Consider the following 10,060-nt stretch of genomic DNA (forward strand, 5'->3'; position numbering starts at 1 on the left):
TGTCCTTTTGAGTCATTTTTTCATCTCTTCATATCACTGTTGCATTTCTATGTGTAATTTTTGTAACTTTTACCGTCATTTTTACATCTTTTTGTATCATTTTTGCATTTTTATGTATCATTTTTACATTACCCAAAAACTAGTTGGAGTTTGGAGGGTTAATACACATCATTTTCCCAGCTTTGTCTGACAGCCAAGTTTTGCTTCGGCCCACAACTGAACTAATGTGTAGTTTGAACCTGATATTATGGGGTTGAGCTGCACATCTCGCTGTGTGTGTGTGTGGTTTTTTTTAAAACTGATTTTATTTCCCTGGTAGTTTCCTTTCAGCTTGTGATAATCTTTTAAGCTGCGACGTTTTCCTGCTGCACAAACCACACACTGCCAGTGAACTCACTACACAACTATTTACTCCCCTGACATCAAAAGGGCCTTACCCATAAAACGCAACACGCTGCACAATTGCATCATAAAAGCTCTTGATTCATAAACTGGCTCTGTAAACTTGTTATGATGCCCCACCTAGAGCCGCCTTTCAAACACTTTGTCCACCGACTGTGGGATTATGTTGCTGAAACATGTTTACACTGTGCTGAATAGGTGAGGCAGAATTCCAGCTAATCAAAAGCGTGGAAATTAACCCGCGAGGGAAAGGTAAGAACGCAGCGCTCCTCCTCCCCGGCACAAAGCCTTTCACTGCATTCCTCAGCACAAGAGATTAAAACACACAAATCCAGCGTCACGACATGTAAACAGCTGCCAAGACAGTCCGGACAGCGAAAACTTCCATCGAGTGGCACACTTTACACCCAGCGACTGACTGAAAATGACACAAATGAGACAGAAAATGACACAAATGAGACAGAAAATGAGACAAATGAGACAGAAAATGAGACAAAATGAGAAAAATTAGACGAAATGAGACAAAGTGACAAAAACAAGACACAAAATGACAAAAACAAGATACAAAATGACAAAAACGAAAGATTAAAATGACAAAAAAGAGACACAAAATGAAACAAAATGACAAAAATGAGACAAAATAACACAAACAAGACACAAAATGACAAAAACAAAACACAACGTGGCAAAAAAAACAACAAAAACAGACACAAAATGACAAAAAAAGGACAGAAAATGGCAAAAATGAGACACAAAATGACATACAATGAGACAAAAAGACAAAATAGAGACCAAAAATGAGGAAAAAGGACTCAAAATGACAAAAATTGAGATGACCAGAGAGACTGGAACAAACTGGAACTGGAATAAACTAAATGCAGCATGGCTCAGAAACAGTGAACAGAGGAGCAGGTTGTTGGAGATCCATCCAGCATGGTGAAACATCTTTCTAGATGTTGGAGATCCATTCAGCATGGAGAAACATCTTTCTAGTTGGAGATACATTCAGCATGGAGAAACATCTTTCTAGTTGGAGATACATTCAGCATGGAGAAACATCTTTCTAGATGTTGGAGATCCATCCAGCATGGTGAAACATCTTTCTAGATGTTGGAGATACATTCAGCATGGAGAAACATCTTTCTAGATGTTGGAGATACGGTCAGCATGGTGAAACATCTTTCTAGTTGGAGATACATTCAGCATGGAGAAACATCTTTCTAGATGTTGGAGATCCATTCAGCATGGAGAAACATCTTTCTAGATGTTGGAGATCCATCCAGCATGGTGAAACATCTTTCTAGATGTTGGAGATACATTCAGCATGGAGAAACATCTTTCTAGATGTTGGAGATACGGTCAGCATGGTGAAACATCTTTCTAGATGTTGGAGATACATTCAGCATGGAGAAACATCTTTCTAGATGTTGGAGATACATTCAGCATGGTGAAACATCTTTCTAGTTGGAGATACATTCAGCATGGAGAAACATCTTTCTAGATGTTGGAGATCCATTCAGCATGGTGAAAAATCTTTCTAGATGTTGCAGATACATTCAGCATGGAGAAACATCTTTCTAGATGTTGGAGATCCATTCAGCATGGAGAAACATCTTTCTAGTTGGAGATACATTCAGCATGGAGAAACATCTTTCTAGTTGGAGATACATTCAGCATGGAGAAACATCTTTCTAGATGTTGGAGATCCATCCAGCATGGTGAAACATCTTTCTAGATGTTGGAGATACGGTCAGCATGGTGAAACATCTTTCTAGATGTTGGAGATACATTCAGCATGGTGAAACATCTTTCTAGATGTTGGAGATACATTCAGCATGGAGAAACATCTTTCTAGATGTTGGAGATACGGTCAGCATGGTGAAACATCTTTCTAGTTGGAGATACATTCAGCATGGAGAAACATCTTTCTAGATGTTGGAGATCCATTCAGCATGGAGAAACATCTTTCTAGATGTTGGAGATCCATCCAGCATGGTGAAACATCTTTCTAGATGTTGGAGATACATTCAGCATGGAGAAACATCTTTCTAGATGTTGGAGATACATTCAGCATGGAGAAACATCTTTCTAGATGTTGGAGATACATTCAGCATGGTGAAACATCTTTCTAGTTGGAGATACATTCAGCATGGAGAAACATCTTTCTAGATGTTGGAGATCCATTCAGCATGGTGAAAAATCTTTCTAGATGTTGCAGATACATTCAGCATGGAGAAACATCTTTCTAGATGTTGGAGATCCATTCAGCCTGGTGAAAAATCTTTCTAGATGTTGGAGATACGGTCAGCACGGTGAAACCCAGCGACTGTTTGAACGTCCCTCTGCTCATAAAGTGGCGTCAGGCCGTAATAATCACTTTCTGCTCTCAGCTCTGTGGATGTCAGAGGGAGGATCCTGAAATTAGAACTAGCGTGTCATCAGAGAACACGGATCCTCCTGACGGGAACACGCGTCACCCGCTGCTGATGGCTGTTACCATAGAAACCAGTGACGGCGGAAGGGACCGAACGGTGGATCAGAGGTCTCACACATATTAAAGGAGTAAATGTGCTCTGAAAGAGCCTTTTAGATGTTTTTGGGAGCGTCTCTGAATCCCACAGCTGTTCCTGTGGTCAGAAGTCATGAGTTGGAGGAAATAATTTAAACTAAATACAGACAAAAGCAGAGAAAAGACAGTTTAGTCTCACGTCAGTGGAGAAAAGCGAACATTTTTTGTGCTACGCTTGTCTTTTTGCAACTTTTTGTGATTTTTCTATTTCTTCACATCATTTTTGTAACTTTTTGTAACATTTTTCACATCTTTTGTGCTATTTTTGTATCTTTGTCATTCTTGCAACTTTTAAGCCATTTGTACATCTTTTAGTGTCATTTTTGTCTGATCAGTTTTGCATCTTTTTGTGTCATTTTTGCATATTTTTCTGTCATTTTTGCAACTTTTTGTGGCATTTTTGTAACTTTTTTGTCATTTTTGCATCTTTGTGTGTCATTTTTGTAACTTTTTCTGTCATTTTTGTACATTTTTGGGTAATTTTCACATCTTTCTGTGTCATTTTTGCATATTTTTGTGTCTTTATGTCATTGTTGAATCGCTTAGTTTCATTTTAGTATGATTTTTGAAAATTAGAGCTTTGATCAGTTAGAAACTGTAAAAACAGAAAGAATTGTCAGATTTTCAACTTTTTACAGTCTTCAAACTAATCTACGACACTGAAATCATTTGCAATGTTACTTTTGTTTAATACCTTCTGTAGAATCAGTTTCAGTGTCGTGTATAATATTTGAATTTCATGTGCTGCACTGTTCCGTTATCTTGTGGAACATTTCAATTTTATTGGCAATAGCTCACTTATTTTTACTCCCCGTAATGCATCGTTCTTATATCTTACGGGTTTTTTTTTACGAGGCACAGCAGTTCTCATGTTATGTCATTCTGCTTTCCATCAGAGGACTTTCCTTCAGGATAAATAAAGTTTATCTGATCTTAGTTTATCTGATCTCATGTTATCTTTTTCTGCAGGTTCAGCAAGAAAACAAAATAAATGTAAGCTTGAAGTTGTGATATTTCATCAAGATCTACACATTTCATTTACAAAATTCACCCAAAATAATGAATTTGCTCCAGATTCTGTTAAAAACAAAAAATTCTGCAGTTGTTGGTGAAACCAGAAATTTATGATTGATTCAGCTGCAACCAACAGTCAAATTACAAAAATTCAGAGAGTCTAAGAAGAAAATCAGAGCTACTGGATGAATAAATAAATGCAGCATGGCTCAGAAACAGTAAACAGAGGAGCAGGTTGATGGAGATACATTCAGCATGGTGAAACATCTTTCTACTGATGATGAACAGAGTAGAGAGGAAAAGTCTGGAGAGGCTGAAATCATGGAGATAGAAAAATATCTACAGGATGAGGAGACAAAATTACCACAAAGAGACACAAACGAGACAGAAAATGACAAAAATGAGACACAAAATGACAAAAACGAGACATAAAATGACCAAAAAACAAAAAAACCAAACATTACAAAAACAGAGGTGAGCAGAGAGACTGGATGTAATTTTTCCATCTTTTCCTGCTCTCTTTGTGTCTTTGAGTTGTTCTAACTGTATCATTCTACAATAAGAGACTTTACTTAACCCTAACGAACTGGAGTTGAACAACTTGAAGCAGGTAAAGGTTCTAGTGATCAGGAAGTTAAATGTCCAGGTAGTTTCCTGGTTTCATGTGGAGTTTACAGTCAACAGAAAAAAGAGATCCAGAGGAGTTTGATGAGGAAATGATTTAGTGGAGACGTCAGAGCTGGTATGAATCTGGATTAGTGGGAATCCAGACAGCCACATCTTCCTCGTTCCGACACGTTCTGATCACGTTTTATTTCCTCCGTAATCAGGAGCAACATGTAAACTGGAAAATATTCAGATGTCTGTTCTTACATAATACCTGACCTCAGTCTCTGGGTCTTTTCTGCATCTTTTTCTGTCATTTTTGTGTCTTTTCATGCTATTTTTTAATCTCTGGGTCATTTTTGCATCTTGTTATTTTGTGTAATTTTTACAGATTTTATTGGCCATTTTTGCATCATTCTAACTGAGTTCTACTGGCATTAGACATTTCTGAGTTCTTTCTCCTTCTTGGTTGTGAGATTAAGAGGAGTTTCATGCGGAAATGATTTATTAGACATTGGATCTGGTATAAATCTGAATTAGTGGGAATCCAAACAGCCAAACTCTGGCAGATCTTCCTCGTTCCTCCATGTTCCACTCAGCTTCTTCTTCCTCGGTAATCAGGATCAACATGTAAACGTCTGTTCATACATAACACCTGACCTCAGTTCTAGAAGAGGAATCACACTTTTACTACACTCATCTGTTTTCTCATCAGACTCCTCCATAAACTCCCTTTAGACGACTGGATTCCCTCTGAGATGCTGCAGGAATAAAAAGCAACCATTCAGGAGACTTTTCTTACGAGCGTTGCAGCATCAGGAGCTTCCCTCCTGGTTTCTGTTGAAGTTTTCTGACTTTTGATTCCTGGAAATCCTCTCGGTCCACCTTGTAATAATTAAGCTCAGAGAACCATTTCCCCGCAGACACCTCGGTGTCACTGCGGTCCTGTAAATCCAATTAAAAGCTGATTTTACTGGCGTAAATCTGCTAATTTCCCCAGAGCTGAGTGACTAATAAAGATGATTTACTGAGCAAAAGCTGGAACCAACGTCAGCCACGAGGCTTCATTTACAAACTAAACACAGACGAAAGCCAAGAAAAGACAGTTCAGTTTCACTTCAGTGATAAAAAGTGCAAAGTTTGGTAGAAATCGATGAATTTCGACTCATTTTCTTAATTATACTGCAGATAGTTGCAGAATTAGAGCTAATAATTGAAACAAAAAAGCAAGGAAAAATAGTTTAGTCACAAAAATGGCACAAAAAGTTGCAAAAGTGACACAAAGAGACAAAATATAACACAAAAAGATGCACAAATGGCTCAAAGAGACAAAAAAACACGAGATGCACAAAATATGCAAAAGTGGCAAAAAAAATGCAAAAATTATGCAGAAAGTTGCAAAAGTGACACAAAGAGACAAAATATAACACAAAAAGATGCACAAACGGCTCAAAGAGACAAAAAGAAGACAAGAAGATGCACAAAATATGCAAAAAAGGCACAAAAAAATGCAAAAATGATGCAAAAAGTTGTAAAAATGACACAAAAAGACACAAAAAGAACCCAGAGACAAAACTAGCTCAAAAAGATGCACAAATGACGCAAAATGACACAAAAAATACACAAAAAGATGTAGTGACACAAAAGACACTAAAATGACACAAAAATGACATAACAGATGTAAAAATGATCCAAAGAGATCAAAAATAGCACAAAAAGATGCACAAATGACGCAAAACGACACAAAAATGATACAAAAATGACACAAAAATGACACACAGAACAAGATGCAAAAATGATCTGGGGATAAAAACAGAATGAAAAAATGAATTAATTCTGCAAAAATAACACAAAAAGATGCACAAGACACAAAAACTTGCAACCATAACACAAAAATGACACAAAAAGATGCCACAAAAATGACACAAAAGTGAAAAAAGTAGCACAAAATGATGTAGGAATGACACAAAATAACATAAAAAAGATGCAAAATGGCACAAAACATGACCCAAAGAGATTTAAAATAGCATTAAAAGATGCATAAATGAGACAAAAAGTTGTAAAACCGAAACAAAGAGACAAAAAAAGACACAAAGAGGCATTCAGTAGTGAAATGACTGGTGATCCAGAAGCATTTCCATAAAATCTGCAAACTCAGAGACAGTCTGGTCTCCTTTCTGTTGTTGTGTGTCTCGTTTTTCTTGTTTTGCTGTGTTTTTTCGCCATTTTGTGTCTCGTTTTTGTCATTTTGCGCCTCATTTGTGTTATTTTATGTCTCTTTGTAGTGCTTTTGTCTCCACATACTGCAGATATTTAATTATTTCCAGCCTCTACAGACTTTGCATCAGTTCAGAGGATTCAGGAAGTTAGGAGGTCATTTTTTCTGTCCAGTCATTTCCTTCTAAGTCCAGCTCTTCCACTAAACCTGCTCTATAATCAGACACTTCATTCATCCATTCATTCATTAATCAGCCTCCACACATCCACAGATCATCTTCTCTTCAGCTCCTCTTTCTAGATCCCTCATACAGGTGGTAAAACTGAGATTTCTTCTTACCTGTGCATCCATCCATCCATCCATCCATCCATCCATCCATCCATCCATCCATCCATCCATCCATCCATCCATCTTTAAAGGAATATCTGCACTTCGACCTCCTAAATCAGCTCCAGCTCCTGCAGACTCATCACCAAACCTCCCCGCCTCTTTTCTAAACACCTCAAACTCCGATTAAAGCGCCAAAATCCACATTTAATCAGCTCCTGTCACCGCAGCACAACTTCCGGGTTCAAGCCCTCTGACTCCGCCCACTGCGGTGACTTCACAGCCGAGGCACGGCGACTCCTGCAGCGCCCCCTGCAGGTGAGGCCGTTTTTATAATGAAACCAATCTGGTTGAAATTCTCTTTAGTTCACCTGAACCTGGCTGCAGATGAAAAGATTTAATCAGTTATTCTCAGGATAAATAAATTAAATCATTTAATGATGATGTTTAAGGTCGCTGTCGAAGCTCAGAGATAAAACTAGAAACAACACGAAAGAGGAGAGAGAACTCAAAAATGTCTTCTGTCGCTACGACACAGTTAGAATGATGCAAAAGTGACACAAAAAGATGCAAAAATGACCCAAAGACTCAAAGATAGCCCAAAAGGATGTACAAATGACACAAACAGACAGAAAAAATACACAGAAATGACACAAAACATGTAAAAATGACACAAAATGATGCAAGAATGACCCAAAGATGGAAAAATAGCACAGCAAGACACAGAAATGACACGAAAAGACACAAAAAGACAAAAATAGCATGAAGAGATGCACAAATTATGCAAAAATTACACAAAATGACACCAAAAAGTTGCAAAAATGACACAAAAAGGTGCTAAATGATGCATAAAGATTCAAAAATGATATAGAAAGATGCAAAAATGACCCAAAGATGCAAAAATAGCATGAAAAGATCTACAAATAACACAAAAAGTTGCAAAAATGAAACAAAGAGACAAGAATAGCATGAAAAGATGCACAAATGATGCAAAAACGACACAAAGATGCAAGAATTACAAAAAATGGAAAAATGACACAAAAAGGTGCAAAAATGATAGAGAGAGATGTAGAAATGACCCAAAGAGGCAAAAATAGCACAAGAAGATGTAGACATGATGCAAAAAGTTGAAAAAAAGACACAAAAAGATGGAAAAATGACTGAAAAGACACAAAAATTACATAAAAATGACACAAATAATACAAAAATGACCCAGAGTCAAAAGTAGCACAAAAAGATACACAAATGCCAAGAAGTTGCAAGAATGACACAAAAACATACAAAAATTGACACCAAAAGATGCAAAAAGTACAAAAAATGCAAAAATGACACAAAGATACAAAAATAGCATGAATAGATGCACAAATGATGCAAAAAGACAGAAAAATACTAAAACTAAAAGCAGCTTGAGATACTTTGGCCTCGTTCTGTACATTATAAGAGAAGAGAAACGTCTCCAGTGTGGAGGCTGCAGGTCAAACTGGAGATGCTTCAGATAACTCCTGACCTACTTGGGGATAAAGGAAGAACAGATTTTGGCCTCATCAGGTCAGAGGTCGGGATCAGCAGCAGACAGAAACTTCAGTGGAGGCGACACCTGCTGAGAGGAAACCAAAGAAACTCCTGTGATGCCCCGGGGCAACGCTGGCTGGCTGAAATATTGCCCTGTTTTTGGCTTTACATGGAAAAAGAAATGGGTCAAAGTGAAGATTCGGCTTTCTGTAGTCCCTTCTAGTGCTCCGCTAACAACTGGAAACACTCTGGTTGGTTTGTTTTTCCCTTTTCTCCATTTTTAACAGTCAACAATCATTCATTACTGATATTTTGTGATGGTTTTGTGCCATTCTAAGCAGTTTTCAAGTCAAAAATAGCAAGAAACTGGCTCCTTGAGGCCTCAAAAGTTGGTGAAATATCGACCAAAGACTGTATTTTTGGTAGAAATATGGATCCATCTGTATATATATACACTTACAGGAACTTTATGGGGATCCAATATCATCCTTGTTTGATAGTTTTGCACTTTTTTCCATTTTTAAGGGCCAGTGCTTCGTCATTTTTGCTATTTTGTGATGATTTTGAGTCATTTTGTGACCACTTTCTCTCATTTTAAACAGTTTCCAAGTCAAAATATCTAAAAACTGGAACCTTGTCTTGTCAAACTTTCCACCCATCAGATTCTACTGATGTTAGAGCCTGAAAAGTTGGTGAACTGTCGAGTCATTTGAGACAAGTTTCAAGTCACCAAAGTGAACAAGCAGCAGATGTTAATCTACAGAAAACAGCAGAGGAAAAAGGGATTTATGCAGCAGTCTGCAGCGTGTGATTGAAAGCAGAGGAACTGAGCAGATCCTCTTTCAGGTGGCTAAACGTGTTTGTTAGCGCTGCTTGTTTCGCTGCGACTCAATCCGCAGACGGGCAGTGAAACCCAACACTCTCCCGGGGAGGAAAGCCTTTTCCTAAAACTAGATTTTTCTTTACGAGGTGCAGTGTCACACTAGGTGGGCCGACTCGCTGGGGAGTCTGCACAACCCGACACTGAACACGGCGGAGAAACGAGCCCACGCCACTTAAATTTACTCAAAGAAATGAAGCTGCCGTGTTTTTCCAGAGCAGGACGGAGGGTTTTTAATACGCCGGGCGTAAATCAGGGCAGGAGAGGGCGGATCACACGGCACTGACCTCTGCTCAGGAGGGAGGTTATTTATGGGAGCAGGGTGAGGGATCAGGACGGGGTTATTGAGAGGCTGATTTCTGGTGTTGACAAGAAACTTTGACATTTGCGTAAAACTGGAGTTTGCTAATGACTCCGGGATGACGTGTTTCAGATGGCTGCAGCTTCCCCTGAGGATTTACAGCCGCCATGATGATGTGTGGAGCAGAGTGGTGACATGGAGGATGTGGAGGTTCAGTGTTGCAACAGCAGT

The sequence above is a fragment of the Amphiprion ocellaris genome, chromosome 12 (genome assembly GCF_022539595.1).
Source record: "Amphiprion ocellaris isolate individual 3 ecotype Okinawa chromosome 12, ASM2253959v1, whole genome shotgun sequence".
In the NCBI taxonomy this organism is placed as follows: domain Eukaryota; kingdom Metazoa; phylum Chordata; class Actinopteri; family Pomacentridae; genus Amphiprion; species Amphiprion ocellaris.